The sequence below is a fragment of the Quercus lobata genome, chromosome 9, assembly GCF_001633185.2.
Source record: "Quercus lobata isolate SW786 chromosome 9, ValleyOak3.0 Primary Assembly, whole genome shotgun sequence".
Taxonomy (NCBI): Eukaryota; Viridiplantae; Streptophyta; class Magnoliopsida; order Fagales; family Fagaceae; genus Quercus; species Quercus lobata.
This window is the reverse complement of record NC_044912.1, coordinates 11,540,422-11,564,296: the sequence shown is the minus strand read 5'-3', so window position 1 is coordinate 11,564,296 and position 23,875 is coordinate 11,540,422. Positions and strand designations below refer to the sequence as shown.

The following is a 23,875-nucleotide window of genomic DNA, read 5'->3' as shown; positions in this document are numbered from 1 at the left end:
ATGTATCATCGACTATCCAAAGCCAAGGTCCAAATACATGGGTTGCTGTCTAGGGGAATGTTCTAAGAAGTTCTACTAGCATGGATAAACATTATAGAAACAAGATACGAAGGAAAGTCCTAAAATATCTAAGGAAAAGTTGCTACCACCGTATTAATTGCCCCCCAGCTAACTCTCTGGCCGCATTAATGTGGAGGTGATGCCTGAACAATAGTTATCAGCCTTACAACTATTACATGGAGACTTAGGGAATGGACTGATGGGACAAGTATCAACACCAGCCATTTGGCATGCATGTGGGGGGCGAAGGTGAAGGGAAACAAGAGTACAAAAGAGAAAGAAGGCAAGGAGAGTAAGGGACGAAAAAATCAAGTGGAAAATACCGTAGCAACCAGGAACCTATCTTGTAATCAAACCTAAGAGCAATATATAAGAGTTGTGCTCCTCGGATCTTGCCGAGGACGTTTTTTCTTCAACATAAACCCGTCTATTTTCATTCTTTTGTCATGGCAATCTACCTTAGTATTTGGTTGAATCATTAAAGCCCAATTTTTCCAACCCACTCTCTACAAATTCATTGTTTTGGGTTTTTTGTGCCTAAGTCCACCAACCTTTGGGCTAGGGAATCTAAATCTGGTCCTTACAATATATATGGTTAAATGAAAGGTCAAAAAAGAAATTTAAAATTTTCTAACTTTATTTCTTATGTAATTTCTACTACTACCAGAGAACATCTTTCTTTTTTTTTTTTTTTTTTTTTTTTTTTTTTTAATATGGTTTCCATAGTTAGAGTTTGATTAGTTTTAAATTTAAATTTAGTACTATGATTGTATTTAATTATTGATTTAATTTTTAAAGTGAATTTAACGGTTTATTTTACTATACTGTAAAGTTTTTAATGTTCTCCACACGATAATCTCTATTTTATTTTTTACTTATCCTTAAAATCTCTTTGTTTTCTAATCAATGGTTACTAATTGACGCTTGATTTTTTTTTCCTTTATCTACTCTTTATTATTTTGTATTCGTTTTTTTTCTTTACCATCTCTCTCTCTCTCTCTCTCTCCCCATTGGCAACCTATCATTATCCAAAATTTGATGATGATTCTATGACATTAAATATGCATTATTAGTCTTTTATTTTTTTAATTTAGTATTTCTAACTTGATTTGTTTTGTATTTCAATTTTCCTTTGATGCATTGGGTGTGAGAATGAGTGTTTCCCTAGCATTTCTTCACTTAATAAGGACAATTTTATTTATTTAGTTTAGGCAAAATATTATATTTAAAATTTTTTAAAATTAAAAATGAGAGGAAATATAAATAATTTAATGATATATATGGGGGATGTGTTTGAATTTAAATGTTGAATAAAATTATATGAGAAAAAAGTAAAAATAAAATATATAATAGTAAACATTAACTTATCCAAATCATTCTATGTAATATAACAATAGTATATTCTTATATACTATCTTTAATTCTTTATAATGCAATATAAACATTTAACAATCAAAGCGATAAAAAAAATAAAAATTAAAAATTAAAACACAAAACTACATTTCATCAACCAAAATAGAATTCCAAAGAATACAACACTTTATCAAGCTAAAATAGAGATGCAAGAAAAATAAAAATAAAATCCACCAAAAAATTGAGGGAGATAGAGTGGGAAATAACTCATTTTTTGTGAGAAAAATTATGTAAAGAATAGAAGAGTGAATGAAAAATTTATACTAAGAGAATGATAATAAAAAGAAACAAAATAAAGAAAGATAAAAGGAAAGAGGAAGACCGATATCAAGGTAGAATGTTTAGGGAGATGAAAATGTAAAGGAAATGAGAAAGGTTGGAGAAAGTGTAAATGTTAAAAAAAAAATATATATGAGTTCAATTTGATGAGCACAATTTTCTTTTATTGGAATTTAAGTAAAATATTACATTTTTTATTATTTTAAACAAAAAGAGAGAGAAAATATCAATAATTTAATGATAAGGAGGATGTGGTTGAATTTGAATATTGAATAAAATAAGATGAGAAGAAAAAAAAAATTAAAAAATATAACAATAAACACTAAATTATCCAAATTATGCTATGTAATGGAATACTATTATATTTTTATCTACTATCTTTAATTTTTTATAAAATAATTGGATAAAATTTAACGATCAAAGAGAAAATAATAATAATAATAATAATAATAATAATAATAATAATAATAATAATAATAATAATAATAATAATAATAATAATAAAATTAAAACACAAAACTAAATCATATCAATCTAAATTAGAGTTCTAAAAAACACAAAAATTTATCAACCTAAATCGGAGATGCAATAATAATAAAAATCCACCAAAACATTGAGAGAGAGAGAGAGATAACTTTTTTTGTGAGAGATAGCCATGCAAAGAATGGAAGAGAGAATGACAAATTTATAGTAAGAGGGAATGAATAAGAAGAGACAAATAAAGGAAGACGAAGGGATGAATAGTGATATTAAAGTAAAGGGTAGTGGAAAGATGAAAAGGTATGGGAAGAAAAAAGATTGAAGAAAGTGTAATTTTTTTTTTAAAAAAAAAAGTGAATGTCAAAAAAAAAAATTATAGAAAAATTGGAAATAAAAAAGGAAATATATATATATATATATAGATGTTAAAACCGACAATGATGAATATATAAAATTAATAATTTATTTATATATTTTTTTGTAAAAAAAGAATAAAAATTATGTGGCAATTGATGTGGCAATGAGGTGGCGTAATAAGAGCTCAACAGTAATAAATGTTACGCTTCAACTTTTAGTAATATATAGATATAGATTACTTGTTCCTAGTTTACTGGAGTAGATCTAAGTGGTGTCGGTGGGATTCCAAGAAGGCGTGAGAGGAAATGGTGGAGTTGCATTGGAGACATAACTTCTTGTTGGAGAAGTGTCTTATTAGTGATGATGATGATGTGGTGATGAATGATGATGATTGTGAAAACAGAGGAAACTAGGTGGGGATGTGAAAAAAGCTACAAAAATCGCTTAGTCTAGAATTAACTACTAGTCATTTAATAGTGATGATGTGGAAAATACTACAACCTACAAGTATTATTGTGAAGAGCCTTTTAGTTCAATTGACACCAATCTATCTGGTGTTTCAATGGAGACATTCTTAGTTCAAATCTCCCCTCTCTTATTGTAAACTATTAAATTATAAAAAAAAAGAATTACATATTGGCTGTTGGATCTTTGGGATATTTTCCAATATTGATTAGTGGTATCGATATCATACTGAAAATTTTTTAGCTTATTTGCTTGGTACAACTTTCTAAAAAATATTATAGGTACACCTATAACTTATGTCAACTTTCAGTAAATAAGTAAATAAACTTCTAGCGAAAAGCTAATCCAAACACACAAGAAGCATAACCTACCTGCCAATAAGGGGCTGTTATTTGATAATCTACAGTAATTCTTACCAATTATGAGTTTGGCAAAATTTCACAACCACATTATCTATAATATGCTATCTATAGATTCTTTACCATATTCAAATCCGTTACTGCATTTTTAAAACCTGGCTACAAGATAGAAGTCCTTTAACCTCATCAGTCATCATTATCTACAAGTAGTTCAATGAAAAATGCTAGAGTCATGGAAAGTGTGCTACAAGCGATTAAAAAAAAAAAGGATACATGTCATTCTGAAAAACGGTAAGTAATTTAAGAAAAATTTATCTACACTTAGTTTGGCAAAAAAATGGGGTACAAGTTACAGAAGGAAAGAGTGCTACACATCATTTAACACAAAATCACATTATCCAAGTATAACAAAGAACTTTCTCTGTGGATTATGCGAGTATGGATCACATTTTCTTGTCTACCATTTGTCATCACTCCAATGCCAAAGATAGGTTGTGTTTGCCATTAGCTTAAAAAACTAGTTTTTTTTACAATTCAATTTATTTTTGTTACTATTTATGAGTCTCATTGTACTATTTCAACTACTTTTTAGCTATATCTATAGCATTTTTAACAAAAAATTTTCAGTTTTAGCTAGAGTGAAACTACTGCTGATATTATTAGCCTTTAATTTTGAATGGAATAGTAGTTTCAGACATTGTCATCAATCTGTTGAGACTTTAGACAAGGCAAAAGCCATTGTTAAGGTTCAACCCCAAAGCATTGCTGCAGTCAGGGAAACAAGTGAATACATGAATAATCCCACTTTAATAAATGGCGAAGATTGCAGTTTATAAAAGTGGAGCCTCTTAATGTTTTAATGGAATCCATTGAATTTTGGAGAAAAGGATTTGTGCTACTCAAATATGTCTCAATACATTATGCAACCCAGAACATAGCCTTCCAATTCTCTTTTTCTTCTCTCTCGCCCCATTGATATTGTACTGTTATAAATACTAAGTGTCCGTTTGGTATGATTAATTTTGCCAATTTATTTTACTATTCAACTTATTTTTGCTACTATTCATAGGTTCCACTACACTTTTTGGTACTATTTATGGGTCTCACTACACTATATCAGCTAACTTTTACCTTTATTTACAACATTTTCAGCAAAAAGTTTTCAATTTTAACAAAGTAAGCGGATCCCAAATAGACCCTGAATATACTTATTTTCTTCCCATTGCTTTCAAGGTACCAAGCCAGAGACACAAAAGGTTACGTTGTTAGGTTTAATGTGATTATGCAGTCTGAAGATTAGACCAGTATTCCTTGACAAGCTGCCCAAACAGGGAACCTTCTGTCTTCATTAACTTCTTTGGTTCATCATACTCCATTAGTTTTCTAGAAATAGAATAGATACATTTCCTTCTAAACATTGAACAATATGCCAAATTTATTGCTTCATGCATCTCTATTAAATATCACAGTTTTATATTTGGGTTTTTGTTACTTAATTGTATATACTATGTAGTATGAACTTCAGATCCTTCTATAAAATGCATACTGCATATACAGTTGACACACATTGTCAAAAGAAGTGGACAAGTACAACATGACCCATCTGCATATTGTGAAGTCAAAAGTGAATTGCCTTATCTATTCTGTAAACGTTGTGAAGTCAGATCTAGCTAATGATTACGTCTAAAACAACACCTTAGTTGAGAAAATTTGGATTAAAAACTTTAGAAATTAGCTAACATTAACATAATGAAAGGCATCCACAGAAAAATAGACGATTTGGTGCAAAAACACAGGGAATATTCTATAGAAAAGGGTTGAAGTAATATATGTGACTCACCATCACTTATAGCGAGAACCATCGTGCAATCCATCACTGTAGGTATCCTGTGAGCCACAGTGATCACGGTACAATCTGCAAATTCAGTCCGAATGGTTTTCTGGAGAATCATATCAGTTGCATTATCAATTGATGTAGTTGCTTCATCGAGCACCAATATCTTACATCTCCTCAAAAGTGCTCGCCCTAAACAGAAAAGTTGCCGCTGCCCCATGCTCCAATTTGACCCATATTCCACAACTGCTATGCAGGTTCTTTGTTGATAAAGATCAAAATCTCAAAATACAGAACATTCTGCATATTAAAAAATATTGATATGTTACCTAAGGTCTAAGTCATTTCCTTTCTCTTGAAGAGACTCTTGTATCTGGCACTTCCCAAGAACCTTCAAATGGAAAATTATCAATTAGGGCATATTTGCAATCCCAAGAACCTTCAGATGGAAAATTATCAAGTAGGGCATATTTGCAATCCATGCAGAAATGAATAAATAAAAAAAAGTATAGTTCTTTATAAGCATTGTTCACCCAATGGAAGATCCAATAAATACTTCTGATGTTAAAGCAATTAGAAGTGGAAAAGGACCAAAGTAATACCTCCCATATTTCTTGGTTAGAATGTTGAGACAAGGGATCCAAATTGTATCTCTCAGTCCCATTAAAAAGAGTAGGATTTTTGTTGGGTTTTGTGGAGCCTAGTTATGTTTGATCCGATTGACAACCTTACTTAACCTTAATAATGTTGCATGGTTTTTTAATGGGAGATTTATTGAGGCTTAGTCCATGGAGTGGAGGTTTGGGCCGACAGGCCTAAGCCGAAGCACTCATTTTTAGCCTGTTTTGTAACTCATTGTGAATCCTGTGCGCAAGATATAGAAATCGTTTTTGGTGATTAGGGTTTTGTTGTTGTCGTTCTTGAGAGATTGAAGGTTTAATCTCCCACTTGGAGACTAGTTCAATCATCAACATCAACCGTAATCCTCCAAAAACAATCCCTCATCCCTACCCTCCAACTCATCCTCCTGTCCTTAAGCTAGAAGGCCAACTAAAGCTGCACACACCTTCAACTTCTCAATAGTGCTACCTTTAGTCAACATGTTTTTGTCGGGTTCTTAGATCCACAAATCTTCTAAAGTATTACCAGCTTATCTTTAATAAGGTAACAGATAAAGTGGTATTTTGTTTGTATATGCTTCGACTTTGAATGAAAAGCCGAATTTTTGGCAAGAAAGATTGCACTCTGATTGTCACTGTGTAGAATGCCCATCTCCTGCTTCTCTCTCAATTCATCTAAGAAACTATGTAGCCAAATCATCTCATTTTTAGCTTCAGTTGCTGCAACATACTTAGTTTCTGTAGTAGACAAAGTGACAATCTTTTGTAGATTTGAAGCCTATGATATAGCTGTACCACCCAGAGTAAAAACAAACCCAGTAGTACTCTTTCTACTATCAATATCACCAGCAAAATCAACATTTACATAACCCTGCAATTTCAAACTTGCACCTGTGAAGCAAAGACATGTATCTAATGAACCCTTCAGATATCTCAGAATCTACTTGACTGCCTCCCAATGCTGCTTTCCAGGCCTACTCATGAATATGTTCACAACTCCCACTACATGTGCAATGTCTAGCCTTGTACACACCATAGCATACATCAAGTTGTCAATAGTTGAGGCATAGGGCACCTTGCTCATATAGTCTCTTTCTTCTTCTGTCTTCGGTGACTATTCTTTACTTAGTTTGAAATGACTATCCAAGAGTGTGCTCACTGATTTAGCTTCATTCATGTTAAATCTGCTGAAAAATTTCTTCATATACTCTGACTGTGAAAGTTTCAATGTATCATTAGCTTTGTCTCTAATGATTCTCATACCAAGGATTTGCTTTACAGCTCCCAAATCCTTCATTGCAAACTGTTTGGACAACTGCTTCTTTAGATTATTAATCTCCTCAATGCTAGACCCTGCAATGAGTATATTATTCACATACAACAGTAATAAGATGTAAGAATTGTCAAAAGACTTAACATAGCAACAATGATTAGCTTCATATCTCTTAAACCCAATTCTATACATAAAACTATCAAATTTCTTGTACCACTGTCTAGGAGATTGTTTTAGGCCATACAAGCTCTTTCTCAGTTTGCAGACTAGATTCTCTTGTCCCTAAACAATGAACTCTTCTGGTTGAATCATGTAAAGGTCTTCCTCCAAGTCACCATGAAGGAATGCTGTCTTTACATCTAATTGCTCAATATGTAAATTTTCTGCAGTCACCATTCCCAGTACCAGTCTAATCGTTGATATCTTCACAACTGGAGAAAATATCTCTGTGTAGTCAATGCCCTCCTTCTGCTGGAATCCTTTAACAATTAATCTGGCCTTGTAACGTTTGCTATTATCATGCTCATTCTTTATTCTGTATATCCACTTGTTGTGCAAAACCTTCTTTCCTATTGTCAATTCGGTCAGTTCCCATGTCTGATTCCCCAACAAGGAATCCATCTCATCCTTCATGGCTAACTCTCACATCTCATCCTTCATGGCTAACTCTCACTTGCTTGAATTCTTGCAAGGCTTCATCATAACACTTTGACTCACCACCATCAGTCAACATGAGATAATTTAGAGCGGGTGAATAACGTTATGGAGGTCTAATGTTCCTAGAAGATTTGCGGACTTCAGCTACAGGTTTACTCAGATCTACCTGTGAATTTACATTCTCCTTATCTTCTTCACCCCTTTTCTGGATAGTATTTTCAGTCAATTCATCTAAGTTGACAAAATCAGATTTCTTTTGATCTATTTCTGTAACATCTGACATTACAGTTGACTACATAACTTATTTATTAAATATCATATTTCTACTTCTGATGATTTTCTTGTTTTGTTCATCCTAAAACTTATAGCCAAATTTCTCATTACTATAGCCAATGAAAAAACATATTTTAGACTTTGCATCAAGTTTACTATGAGCATCAGAATCAATGTGAACATAAGAAACACAACCAAAAACTTTTAAATGTGAAAACTTTACCTCTTTATTGCTCCAAACCTCCTTAGGAAGTCTGAACTCCATGGAAACTGATGGTACTCGGTTTATTAGGTAAGTTTTAGTGCTAACAACATCAGCCCAGAAAGTTTTTGGTAGTCCAGCATGCAACCTCATACTCCTAGCACACTCATTGAGAGTTCTGTTCATGCGCTTAGCCACACCATTCTGCTATGGTGTCCCAAGAATGGCCTTCTCCATCCAAATTCCCTATGCAACACAATACTCACTGAACCCTCCATTTATGTACTCTTCTCCATTATCTAACCTCAAACATTTTACTTTCAAACCTGTTTCTGTCTCAATCATGGCTTTCCACTTCTTAAAAGTTTCAAATACATCGGATTTATTTTTCAGAAAATAAACCCATACCTTTTTGCTTGAATCATCAATAAAAGTGATGTAGTACCTTGAACCTCTAAGAGATGCAACTGGAGAAGACCCTCACAAATTAGTGTGTACTAATTCAAATTTTTCAACTTTCGGGGTCTTGCCAGTTTTCAAGAAGCTCACATTTCTCTGCTTTCCTAAGATGCAACTTTCACACATGTCAAAATCAATGGATTTCAATTTTGGTAGTTTTTCTTTTGACAACAACATCTTCATCCATTTCTCACTCATGTGACCAAGTCTGCAATACCATAGGCTTGTATCAGTACTTGCATCAGCAACTGTAATTGTGTCTCTTGGACTTGAGGTCATATATAGAGTACCGGTCTTCTTTTCACGAGCCAATACCTTAACTCCCTTTGTAACCTTTCAAGTACCACCAACAAATAGTATTACATGTATGTCATTACTAAGTTGTTTAATAGAAATCAGATTCCTCCTCAGGTCAGAAATATATCGAACCTTCTCTAGTAATCAAGCAGATCCATTGGGCAAAAATATCTGGATGTCTCCCATACCTACAACATCCAAGGCTGAACCATCAGCCAAATACATTTTACCAAAATCACCTGCAATATAATTCTGTATGATTTTTCGATGTGAAGTGGTATGAAACGAAGCTCCTGAGTCCAAAACCCAATCATCAAGTGGATTGTCTACTATAAGAAGTAATGCATCCTGTACTTCTTCTGTTACAATATTTGCAGAATCATCTTCATTCTTCTTCTTAGGACTTTTGCATTGCCTCCTAAAGTGATCCGTTTTCTCACAGTTCTAGCATTGTACTTGTTGGCCTGATCTAGATTTACTTCTGTTCCAATTAGAATTTCTGGATTTTGATTTGCACCAATTTGAATTTCTGTCATTACCTCTGCCTCTTATCTCAAGGTTTAGGGTAGAACCAGATTCTGAGGTTTGCCTGTATCTCTTCTGTGAATCTTCTCAGCCAGAATTAAATCTCGTATATCATTATACTTGAGCTTTTCCTTTCCTGTAGAATTGCTTACTGCCATCCTCATTGCCTCCCACTTGTTTGGCAAAGAAGCCAAAATGATTAGTGCATGGATCTCATCATCAAAATCAATTTCTACAGACAACAATTGATTTGTGATAGTGTTAAATTCATTCAGATGTTGTGCTACTGATGCATTCTTTGCCATCTTCAAATTGAACAGTTTCTTCATCAAATACACCTTGTTGTTTGCTGACGGCTTTTCATACGTACCAAACAAAGTCTTCATCAGATCTGCTGTGGTCTTCTCCTTTACAACATTGTGTGCAACAGACCTAGACAGAGTTAATCTGATAACTCCCAATACCTGTCTGTCAAGAAGAGCCCATTCCTCAGCCTTCATAGTCTCAGGTTTTATTCCCAAAAGAGGCAGATGTAATTTCCTCCCATAGAGATAATCTTCAATCTGCATCCTCTAATACGTAAAGTCTGTGCCATTAAACTTTTCTATTCCAGACGCCTTTCCTGCTTCCTCTGCCATTGCTCCCACTTAAACCTAACCCTAGACTTTGATACCAGTTGTAGGGAATTAATCCGAATTCCCAATTTGTGAGAAACAAAAAATAGAGAAAACACACATCAAAGAAAACAATCACACGCACAAGACAATATTTACGTGGTTCGGCAATTTGCCTATGTCCACGGAGTTGCGGGATTTTACTATTATCAGGGAAAAAAGTACAAAGTGCGGCTACAGTGTTTTCGATCTCTCAAGAACGACAACCACTTGGCTTTGATACCAGTTGTAGGGAATTAACCCGAATTCCCAACTTATGAGAAACAAAAAATAGAGAAAACACACGCCAAAGAAAAACAGTCACACGCACAAGACAATATTTACGTGGTTCAGCAATTTGCCTATGTCCGCGGAGTTGCAGAAATTTCACTATTATCAGGGAAAAAAATATAAAGTGCGGCTACAGTGTTTTCAATCTCTCAAGAACGACAACAACCTATCTTTGATAGCAGTTGTAGGGAATTAACTCGAATTCCCAACCTGTGAGAAATAAAAAATAGAGAAAATACACGCCAAAGAAAAACAATCATATGCATAAGACAATATTTACGTGGTTTGGAAATTTTCTTACATCCACGGAGTTACAGGGATTTCACTATTATCGGGGAAAAAAATTCAAAGTGTGGCTATAGTGTTTTCAATCTCTCAAGAACAACAACAACAACAAAACCTTAATCACCAAAAAGGGTTTCCAAAAATGGTTTCAATCGCTTCGGCTTGGGCCTATCAACCCAAGCCTCTACTCCATGAACTAAACCTCAGTAAATCTCCCATTAAAAAACCACGCAACATTATTCGGGTTGAGTTGAGTCGTCAATCGGATCAAACACAACTAGGCTCCACAAAGCCCAACAGATTTTGAGGTATTATTCCAAAACGTGACCTTAGATCATGAAGTCCAATTGTAGAGATGTCAATGCCATCAACAATAATCTTCCCCCCTGTTGGCTCTACAAGACGAAAAAGAGCACTTATAAGGGTTGTCTTCCCATTGCCAGTTCGGCCAACAATACCAATCTTGTGCCCTCCTTCAAAAGTGCAGCTTATCCCCCAAAGAACAAATGATGCATTGGGACTACATCTGACTTGTTTCAAATAAATTTTCTCAGTATGTACAGAAACCTTCCTCAAATTTAACATTAAAGGAATTAACGTTTACCTGCAAATCTTGTATCTCCACTTTACCCTTAGCCGGCCAATTAGTTGTGGGCCGGTTCCCCTCTATTACTTCAGCTGCTTCACTGGGAATATGCATGTATTGGTTTAGCCTTTCTACACAAATCATGTTATTTTCTAAAGTGCAACGCTTTTGAGCTGTACGGACAAATATCATATTTAAGGAAAGACCACAAAAAAGTGCCATTCCGATGAATCCTGTAGTTGAAAATTCATATGGTCATTTGTAAAAATAACCGTATGATTGCAATGGTCATACTTCCAAGAAATATAAGGTATACTGACCAGAGCTAAAAGTCCGGGGAGGAAGCAAAACCATGCAAAGTGCAGCAGAGGTAAAAACTGTCGAACTGAACATTTATATCCATTGAATCAACCACTCATTCGTAGAGGAACTGTGGAAAAAAGGACTAGCATTTGTGTCAATGAGGTCAAGATTCTTTGTGAAGAACTGGTCTTCCTTCTTAAAAGCCCTTATTGTGATGACTCCTACTGCAGACTCTGCTAGATGATTTTCTACTAATGATTTTGTTGTTCCATTGATCCGCATCAACTCTTTTGCAGAGGCATAGTAATATCTCTAGTGATGTAAAAGGCAATTAAAAATACTTACTAAAACAAAAGAGAACTCAATGACGTTTCACTTGTTTTGAAAGAAGCCACCCCCACCCCCCAAACAAAAAAAAAAAAAAAGGAAAAGAAAACAAGTAACGTTTGAATACAGCATTTCGAAGCAATGTTTGCGTTTGGTGTCCGCAGTCTGTGGGCCCCACGGCTACAGTAGCCAAAAATCACGCCCAAAGATTGAAAAATACATCTGTTAGTGGGCTCCGTGTACTATTCATAGGACCTACAAACCTCTTTTTTTAACAAAATTTTCATTAAAAATAGGTCACACGGCATTATTTGCATATTTAAAAATTATTTTGTTACGGTGTTTTTAATTTTCAGCTTTAGCAATAAGCGGTATCCAAATAGATCCAAAAAAACAAAAAAAGAAGCGTCCTTGAAGAGTGCAAGAAAGGACAATTGCTACTCAGCACAATTAATCCATTCAGATGATCATTTTCATCTAATTCTCAAACCTTTTAACCACATACCTTAAGAATGAAACTTAGAAGTTCTATACTCTTTTATCTTTTTTTTGGGTAAACCGTTCTATACTCTTATCCAAAACACATGAATCGGTTACTATAATACTAAATTTCATTATTTGGTGGCATATATTTCATCAAGACTTTCTCATATTACTTCGATGATTTCATTCTAGATTTTAAATTCTTATCGATGCAAAGCAATTCCAACATCCAGAGTTTGTTTATATGCATTGTAATAAATCTCACTTCATGTACTTGTGTCTTACAGTTTCATGCAGCCAAGGATGATGGTTAAAAAATATCATTGGTTTAAATGGCGTTGAAAGAGAATGGCTTCCACCGAATATTATTCATGAATGGACCTCGTGTATTATTTACCTGCAAGCTAATTGTAACATAAACAAATGGTATTGCGACAAACAAGACCTGCCAAGTCACAACAGCAAGTACTACAAGAGCAGAATATCCATTAATGGCAGACGAAACATAGAACTTAAGGCTGAATGGGACATCAAGATCTATGATACTCAGATCAGAAGACACCTGCACATAAAACAAGGACAAATTTAGAAAATTGAGTTTTAGCAACCAAATGACAGGGACATTAACATTGTATGTTCGCGATGCTTACCTGACTATGTATCCTTCCTAGAGGTGTGGAATCATAGGACGGACATGGATGCATGAAAAAGGGGGACTAATAGCTGCGAAAACAATGATTTCGAAGATTTAAGACCCAAAGCAAGTATAGAAATGGATCTACAGGATATAAAAAGTAGAGGCTAATCCAATTAGCATATAAACCACGACCAATCTCAATGTGCTAACATGAGGATTATCAACGTTAGCAGCTATCCATGAGTTCTGTAATATCTGAAAAACCACAAATATTAGGTGAGAGAGACTGGCTATGAAGAAGAGCAAAAACCCTTTGTTCTGTTTTAGATATTGCTTGTAAGCTTTAAGGCCAGTATCTCCTATCCTATTTCTCTCTTTTCTTGCTTAATCAATTGTTCACCTGTACATGCTTTTAATTGCTTCTCAACATTAGTGTTTTTAATCTCTCTGGAAGATGTTCCTCGTTTTTGGGCAGACTAACAACAGCAAGCCTTTCAGAACCTGCTCTCTTTGTGTGAATTAACAAGGTCCTGAAATAGTTTGCTTAAGGCCAACAACTGATGATAAGGAGCTTCTTGTAAGATTTCCCCATTTGACATCAACTGTCCAAAAAATAAATCTCACACCAAATCATTATGTGGAGCTAACAAATTCTAACTAATGATGATATCTATACCGAATTACATACGAGGTATAGATCAATATGGTCTGTAGGCTAAGTGGCTCTTGTAGTGCATAATTCTTGACATAACTAAAGATGATTGGAGTTCAACTAAATCGTGATGAGTGATGGGGAGATTGAGAAAATAATAGAACAATGGTAACTGATAAACTACTATGAGACCAAGTTCAAAATCAAGCCCACCTACTCTGATGCCTTAATAAACTACCATTTGCCCCAAAAAGTTTAAGTTGTTAGGAAATTAGGAATTTAATCATTTGACCATTATTCAAACAATAAAAAATTTAAATTCTTCAGCCGGTATTTGAAGATTTTTAATAATAGATACTGACAAGGTGGCCTTTAGATACCTCAAACATAGTTGCTGTTGCTTTTTAAAAAAAAAAAAAAAAAAAACTAGATAACTCAGCTCAGCTCTCTGTGTACTTTAATAGGAAATTAGGTATACTAACCAAAACAGAATTGAATGCAGGCAGGAAGTCTACTTGATGGGTCACTAGTAAGACTGTCTTCCTGGAAAGTGCTCCTATAACATATTCCTGTCACAAGTAGTATTACACATGAAGTTAGTAATTGAGCCAAAATAAATATTAAACAAAATATGGAAGGAGTTTTGCAAACAAAATTACATTAAATATGCTTGTTGCAGTCTGTGCATCCAAAGCACTGAATGGATCATCTAAGAGAAATACATCAGCATCCTGATAGAGCGCACGTGCAAGTTGAATGTGTTGCTTCTGACCACCACTCAAATTAATACCTCTCTCCCCTATTACAGTGAGATCACCAAAGGGAAGCAACTCAAGGTCCTTAACCAATGAACACCTCTCTAGTGCTTCTCTGTATCTGTCACTATCCATGGTAGACCCAAATAAAATATTCTCCTGTATTGTCCCACTTTGTATCCATGCTGTTTGAGAAACATAAGAAATCTTCCCACAGACTTTTATCTGTAATTTCAATAAATGAACCGAATTGCTTAGTTAGAATGCTTGAACCTTTTCTAATTTCAGATGAGCACTACATTTATGTTATATGGATGCATAACTATGGCTGGGAATTGAAGTGTTGGAATACATATGATTAGAGAAAGTTCAAGCAAAAGTAGAGTTGTATTTTGAGCTTGAAAAGAAAGTATAAGATAAAAAGAGTAGTAGTCACTTACGGTTCCCTGAATTTTTGGAACTTCTCCGAGAATTGCTGCTAGAAGCGTTGACTTGCCTGAACCAACTTCTCCACATATGGCCATCTTTTCACCAGGTCTAACCACCAAATTTATGTTTCTCAGAGTGGGCTTCAATGAAGTCTCTTCCCATGAGAATTTGGCTGAGTTGATAAAAATGAAGTGATTCACATTCTCCATGTTGGATTGTTCTGAACATGTGCTTTTTGCAGCTCTGGTGCCTCAAGGAATTTTATAATACATGCAAATGCAAGCTTGTCATGAATAACAACCCCAATAATATCAGGAATAGACACAATTGGATCTTGAACAAAGCGAAAAGTTGTCACAAAGGTAAAAATGTTATTTGCATGGAGAGGAACTCTAAGGAAATAACATGCTCCCAATGTTGCAGAAGAGATCAAAACGGGGGTTGACCAAAAGAGAATGCATTTATATGTTTCCCTTGACTGCACTTTATACAACCATTTGTACTCCACCTTCCTTAAATTTTCAATGACTTTCTTGAAATGGGTTTCCCAAGCATACAATTTCAAAACCTTCATGTTCACTAGAGACTCAGAACTAGCCTTCAGTCTCTCATTATGTGCCACTATAAGCTTTGACTGAAACTTTTGCTGTAATTTTGCAAGTGGAATATTGCAAAGCACAGTGAGAATTATCACCACCAGTGTTGCAATTGTTGCTAGCCCCACTGCACGGAAAAGAATTAGTAATGCAAAACATAGTTGGAGAATTGTTGTCCAAGTCTGATGGAACCAAAATGGAAATTCTCCAATTCTATAAGCATTTACTGTAACATAGTTCATTATCTCAGCACCTGAGTGCATTAACCTAGTAGAATTGGATAATCTCAGTTGCTTATTATAAATGGCTGCTAAGAGCAATGAACTCACTTTCAGTCCAACAAGCCTGCTTCGGACGAATCACTGCCTTTGTGACATGGATTGTATGCACTTCGAAATGAAAAACGCTATTGCCAGTACGTGTCCTTCGTACTTGAATTTTTCTTTTCCCTCATAAGCCAATATGAAGGCATTCAGAATTACAGGACCACTAGACTGTGTGAGAATATATAACAAAGCAAAGCACCCCGACAATAACATTTCTTTCCAATGGATTAAAATTATTGCCTGTAGGATTGATGTTTGGGATGTTGGTTCTGATCTTTTCTGCCTATTCATTTGCTCCATGAACAAATAATAACAAATTTCTGCTTGATCTCCCTCATGCAACTTGGGTATATCTTCATCCTCAAGAGTTTTCTGCCTACCCTTTTTCATCAATGGATTCAACCACCAAAACGAAATTCTACTGAAGAATCAAGCTTTGCCAAATGGAGTAACAAGTCTTGTTGAATCACTTTCAAGCTTCATCCTTCTGTTTTCGCTTTGTTCTTCAAAGTCTCTATTGCATACAAGAACATAATTATTTGTGAATATAGAATACTTGTCATTTTATTACTGATAGCACTCATTTTATTGAAAGTAAAAAAAAAAAAAAAAAAAAAAAAAAAAATAATAATAATAATAATAATAATAAGAAAAGAAAGTTAAAGGAAATGTAAAATTGATATTAGTTAAAAAGAAAGTAGAAAAAAACAATCAATATGCATGTGTCATGTAACTATGGAAGTGCAGGTGTGCTGAGCATTGGAAATGTAGGTGCATGTCAAGGAGGACATATAACTAGACAAGGTTTCCTTATTTTCATGAAAATTAATATTAATAGAGCTGGATGCATTTAGCAGGGTTAATCTCATCTGAGTGGAAAAACTTTGCATGTTCTTGTTCTCAGATTAGCTTGGAATGCTTATATAAATCATATGTGGAGGGACAGGAACATACAAAGACAACAAAGCCTTAGCCCTAAAATTTTGAGATTGACTATGGATCCTTAACAACTTAATTAAGATTGGCCACATGTATTCTTTTGAGCTCATCATAACATCTGTAAAGAAAAATAAAAAGACAATATCCGTAAAGATATCAATAATGTGCTTTCTAGCATTAATCAAGTTGTCAAATCACAGTCATCAGCTAAACGAAAACGGCAAACTCAAATTAAAACCAAGTACTTTCAAACAGTTGGGGTGTATATCTCAGTGTTTTATTTGGTAATCTGACTTTTGTTTTATACTAACTATGCCTGGAAATATGTAATTATTTTGAGATATAGTATAATATATAATTTATTATCTAAATTTGATTGTATATAATGTGTTCTCTCTTAAAATTAAACAATTTTTAAAAGTAATTTCTATCTCTCTATTTTTACAAATATATAATTTTTTAATTTTTGGTGTTTTTATTGATATATATTTTTTGAAGTGGTTCATATTCTTCTAACTATTGTTATTATGGTTTATATTTTACTAATTTTTTATGGTACAACTAAAATTTTTAAGTTTCAAAATTTTCTCTCTTAAGAAGATTATCATGATAATAAAAAATTATCATATAATTACAATTTATATTACAAAAGTAATTGATAGTACTCTCAACCCAAACCTCTATTTTCTCATTCTTATGTAAGTACTCCGAAATGGACCAAAATGGACTAAAGTGGATCAAAATGGACCGAAGTGACCTTAATGGACCAAAGCAAACCAATTTGGTCTTGAATGGACTAAATTGGACTGAGTTGGACCAAAGTGGACCAAATTGGACCTAAGTGGACTGAAATGGACAGAATGCCAAATCGTAATTAGTAAACATAACTCAAAAACTTAAATAATAATTATAATAACAAAGTGATGTAAAACCATAATTTGTGATAAGTAATATATTCCAGTGTGATGGAAATGATTTATTGTTGAAGTAACATCAATCATAATTGTTATCACATTAATATTCTTAACTAAATTATTATGCATGCGTTTGCGATTCATTGTTCATGTTGAGGGTTTTATTCAAGTTGAATTCAGTACTCTAGGGGCGCAATTTGAGTTCCTAGCCCAAAGGATAAATGAACTTAGGCCCAAAAAGCCCAATACAATGAATTTTTAGAGAATGGGTTGGAAAATTTGGCTTTAATGAATCAGACAACAAGTAAAGTGGACTCAGATGACAAGAAAATGAAGATAGACTGGTTTATTCTAAATAAAATCGTCCTCGACACAGTCCGAGAAGATTAGTTCTTATATATTAATCTCAAGTTTGATTACAAGTTCAATTCTTGATTGCTACAATGTTTTTCTCTTAATTTCTCGATTCCCTTCTCTCATTGCCTTCTTCCTATTTTACACTATCCCTTTGCCTTCATATTTGCCTTCCACGTGTAGATTAGAGTGTTGGTGTTGATTTCTGTCACATCAGCACCTTCTTGAAGTCTCTGGAGAGTAGTTGTAAGGCTGAACACTACTATTTAGGTATCACTTCCTTATTAATGCAGCCAGAGATTTAGTTGCAGAACATTCAATGCGGTGGTAGTAGCTTTCCCTTGAGATATTTCATGGCCTCCCTTTATCCTGTTCCTTTTGGATACTTATCCTCATCAGTGGAATTGTCCAGAACGTTGCTCTTGGTGTTAGACCGTACCTTCTGACTTCGGCTTTGCTCAGTCAAGGAAGTATTCCTCCTTGGACTACCTTCTTGGATGATCATGATCTGACTTCACCTCTTTACTTAACAATACGATTTTTAGGAAGGTGTTTATCCGCTCTCGAACTACTTAATGCCCTCGGATTGGGCCCCCGGTCCAATATATACATAGATATGTACTCCTGGGCCTATCACTCCTATAATAGCCCCTCGAGATTCTTCTTTCTGACTCCTTGGGAAGAAAGGAGGATTTAGATGTCACTATAGTTACTCCGTGCTTATTGTATATCACCTCTGACTGCGAAGATGCCTTTTTAACTGCCTAAGACACGCCCCTTGCGCTTCAGCATTCAAGACGCGCCTTCATTAAATTTTTACGGCTCCCTATCCCCTACGTTCTATGGCGCGATGTGGATCCAATGGCTAAGGATTTTGCTAGAACCCGAGTGGGAGTTTCCCCGCTTGTAATTGTCTTTTTGATATAAATACTACCCAAATCAATCGTTCTTCTCACTTTAGTGCTTATACACTGAACTTGCAAACTTATTCAATCTACTCATGCCCTCACAAATTTCAAGAGCCTGTCCGAGGAGGCCTTTCCTCTCTACGTAAGTCTTTATAAACCCTTCTATTTATTTTTCCATCTACTTTTCTTTTCTCCGTGTCTATTCCTCTTCAGCCTCCTTAGTTTCTCCCTTACTGTCTTAGTACCTCCAATCCTTCTCTGAATATGGGTAGATTCACTTATCTGGTAGACTCCAAGGAGGGTATAGAGAACTTTAAAGCTTAGTATAGGATTCCCCTAGGAGTGTCAATTAGGTATTGTAAGGAAGGAGAATGGCACAAGAAAAGGCAAGAGGAAGAGGTGGTAATCTCGATGATTGCTTTTATAGAGGGAGGGATGACAATCCCAATGGGCATCGTCATTAGGGACTACCTTAGGGCTCACAGGTTAGCTTTCATCCAATGGGCACCGTCATTAGGGACTACCTTAGGGCTCACAGGTTAGCTCCCACCCAATGTGCCCCGAATATGTTTAGGATTTTGGGGAGTATAGATGCCTTTAATGAGAAGATCGGCTTAGGACTTACCCATAATGACGTTAATTGGGTTTACAACATCCACCACCTAAAGGAGCAGGGGTATTACCTAAAGTCTAGGTACCCTAAGGTTAGACTCATCTAATACCTCCCTGATTCCAACAAAGGTCTAAACAAGGACTTCTTGATTGTTTTAGGGGAGTGGCACGATGGCCTCCCCTGCCCGATGAGAGAGGGTAAACTAGGTGGGGCTTTAGGTTTAGGTTTGATTATTTCAAAGTCATCTCTTGCTCCTTCCCCTTTTCTTTTGTTTTTATTTTGTATATGAGTTTTTGTTTTAACTCACTCTGTTTTTTACTAACGATGTTTTTCTGTTTTTCCCAATGGTTTTGCAGATAAAAACGCTGCTGTACCTAACTTCAGCCTTGTCAATTAACCAAGCCTAGACAAAATACTAAAGGCCGAGGTGTTCGTCCATAGTGACTGTCAGCTTAGAGCAGCACATCTAATCTTCAGCTGCACCCCCATCTCCAAAAGCTACCAAGCGTCGAAGTGCATCATCAAAGCTAAGGACCTCCACCTTTATTGGTCCTATACCAGAAGGCACTCTCACTAATGATCCTATCCCCGAGGGCATACCAAAGGTAGCACTACCCTTCCAACGCATTGCCAAGGAGAAGGCAACCTCGTCCCAACCTTCAACTAAGGGAGAGGGAAGGATCATTGAAGTCTCTGACTTTGAATACTCTAAAAAGGACTTTAAGGTCTTTAACCAACCTCTATCCCCTGAAACCCCATCAGATAACCTCGGCCACCCTCTTCTTGCGCAAGAAAGCCAAGCATAAGGAGACTCCCCCCTACCTGAAGACATGGGTATACAACGCAAGCTCTGCGCAGGTCTTTTATCAATTATGGAGTCCCAAGTTGGGGATAAAGTGCCCGAGAAGAACACTTAGGCGAAGCTCCCCCCCTCTTCCATCCTCTCTGCCTCCTCGGCCTGATCACGTGGACCATAAGAGAAAAAGGGACCAGAGAGGTCCCGAAGCAGTGGAAGGAGGGAAGGGCCCCCTTCCCAAGGAGGCCGGGCACCAAAGAGGAGGTAAATAGGCCAAGGGAGCCCAAATCTTGGTAGACAAAAGAGTTGAGTCCCAAATTGGGGTCCCTGCCTGAACGCTCGCTCTAGTACTAGACAGAGCTGCTTTGCCTATAGATGCTTCGATCAGAAACTTCTAGGATGGGAGGGCCGGCTACGTGGCCGATGTGGTAGAGTAGGCTTTACTGCTGCCTGAAGACATGATCAAATGACGGTCAATAAGGAAGCACGAGGTCTTCCTCAGCTTAAAAAGAGACTTCGCTCTGGTAAGTCTTCTTTCTATCCTTTTTTTGTTTGTTTGTTTTTTTTTTGTTTTTTTGTTTTTTATTTTTTTACTTTAGTACTTATACTTTGCTGATTTTATTATTACTTTTTTTTTTAAAAAAAAGGCTGTTCAGGTTGCCCACAGAGCTGAGGAAATAGTCATCAGTTCTTACCGGGCGATGAAGGAGGAGGAGGGTAGGTGCGCTGCCGCCGTGAAAACTTTTGATTTGGCAGAGAAGAAGTCCAAGACCTCAATGCCAAGCTAGCTAAAGCTGATCGGGACAAGAAAAGCGTTAAGGTTGCCTTGGATATGGTGGAGAGGCAGACAGAGGCTCAGCGTAAGTAGCTTCGCCAAGCTGAGGACGAGCTTGCTGTTGTCAGAAGTCATATCAAAATTCTGACAAAGAAGCTGGAGGAGGCCAAGAAGGCCAAGGAACAGGCCGAGCAGGAAGGCTACGACGTGGGCGTAACAGACTGTGGAAGCCCTTAGGGTGGAGGTCTCGGAGGTTTGCAGATTCTATTGCCTCCAAGTGTGGAACAAGGCCCTTGACCGAGTTGGGGTTGAGACCTCCTCTGCCCTTAGGAGAGTGGAGAATGTCTACTACCCTCTAGCCATCCGTGCCTCGGGATCCTCGGGCTCCAAGGCTGACTCAGTCTCCAAGGAGGTAGATGAAGGCAAGGAAAGCCCAAGCAAAGTTCTTCCCACAGCCAACAACTCCTCCGAGGTGGTAGAGCAATCCGAGGATGCTGAGAAGGCAGTTGACACCACCAAGGAAATGGCCCAGGATGCCCCCTACCTCCAAATGCCCCTAAAGAGCCCTCTAAGGAGAAAGAGGCTTCTCAAAATATGGAGATTGTGCTGGCAACTCTTCCCATACCCTCCAAGGAAGACCTCAAGGGCAAAGGACCTACATCTACCACGGCGGCCTCCACCCAGCCTCCCAAGACTCAAAAGGATAAGCTTGTAATAAAGATGAAGCCTTAAATTTTCCTCTTTCCCTTTTTTTTTTTTTTTTAACTGTTGTTTTTGTTTCCTAGCTTTGTAATTCATTCAATCTTCTGTAATCTATTTTCCTTTTTCAAAGGCTTGGTTTAATGACAATTGCAAGCTTTTCCTTTACACTTGTGATGTTTATATGGATCCGAATGTAGTCTATGTTTCATTCAACACTTAATAAATGTGATAATGGGGTATAACTTGACTTATTGATCTGCATAAGTGGCAACATAGTTGTCACACATTACATGACTAACATCAAGACGTGTTAAATTTACTAAGTCCACCACCTTGGCAAAGTATAACTTTAACTTTAAAAACATACACATTGATGTAGTATACATACAGGTTTAACTCTACTCAATTCTCCATTCATTAGTAAGTTTAAAGGACTAGAGGAGCAATAAATTCTCAAATAGACATAGATATTCTTGCAAATGCTTTTAGTGATGCTCATAAGCATTCTTTTTTTTTTGAACATGTTACTAAAGTAAAGAACTTTGCCATGTAGAGTGGCTGATTCTATTTGATATTTAAAGATTCAATAAGAAGTACTAATTTACCTTAGGCATGTAATCCGACGAGCCTGAAATAACTAAGGCTCTGTTTGATGTCTGGTAAAATGATAGGAAGTGTTAATTTATCCAAAGCATGTGGTTTGAGGAGCCAGACATGACTAAGGTTCTATTTAACACTTAGAAGAATGTTATAGAGTGTTAATTTACCCAAAACATGTGGTCAAAGGAATCAGGCATAGCTAAGTTTCTATTTAACACTTAGAAAGATGTCGTTAAGTATTAATTTATCCAAAGCATGTGGTCCAAGGAACCAGGCATAACTAAGGTTTTGTTTAATACTGAGAAAGATGTCATTGAGTATTAATTTACCCAAAGAATGTGGTTCGAGGAACCGGGCATAACTAAGGTTCTGTTTAATACTTAGAAATATGTCATTAAGTATTAATTTACCCAAAGTATGTGATCTGAGGAACCGGGCATAACTAAGGTTCTGTTTAATACTTAGAAAGATGTTATTGAGTATTAATTTACCCAAAGTATATGGTCCAAGGAACCAGGCATAACTAAGGTTTTGTTTAATACTAGATGTCTAGAGATATCAATTTACTCAAGGTATATGGCCCGAGGAGCCAAGTATGACCAATGTTCTATTTGATATTCAAAATAATAATAAAAGGAAGCACAACGAATAATGTAATAAACGAGAATGTGACAAGGAAAACTTTCATTAATGATAATACCTTTACAGGTTATTTACATTCTAGGGGCGTGGTATAACATTTTCATCTAGGTTTTTAAGATGATACGCACCTATTCTAGCCACTGAGATGATGCGATATGACCCTTCCTAGTTAGGCCTTAACTTTCCCCATGCTGGGTTCTTTGCAGTACCCAAAACCTTTCATAACACAAAGTCTTTAGGTGCCAGTGGCCTTAACTTCACATTGGCATCATGCCCTTGCTTGAGCTTGTGTTGATAATAAGCCAATTGGACCATGACATTTTCTAATTGTTCTTCAATTAAGTATAAGCTCTTCCCTAACAGCCCATCATTGTTGCTTGGAGTGAAAGAGCTCGCTTTCAACGTTGGAAATCCAGTCTCCAGAGGAATAATAGCCTCGGCACCACAAGTCATTGAAAATGGTATCTCCCCTGTTAACCTACGAGGCATGGTCCGATATGTCCAAAGGACGTGTGACAACTCTTCCACTCATTTTCCCTTTGCATCGTCCAATCTCTTTTTGAGTCCATTAACTATGATCTTGTTAACAGCCTCAGCCTGTCCATTCCCTTGTGGGTAAGCCGGGGTGAAATACCTATTTGTAATTCCCAAGTCACAACAATACCTTCTGAAGGCTTTGCTATCAAACTGAAGACCATTATCAGAGATGAGGGTGTGGGGGATCCCAAACCAAGTGACAATATTTTTTCAAACAAA

General features: G+C 36.0%; 1 pseudogene; it reads right to left on the bottom strand.

Annotated features, from left to right (window-relative positions):
- Nucleotides 1-4,693: 4,693 nt before the first annotated feature.
- Nucleotides 4,694-23,608, bottom strand: LOC115961224 (annotated as a pseudogene).
- Between the last annotated feature and the right edge of the window lie 267 nt (nucleotides 23,609-23,875).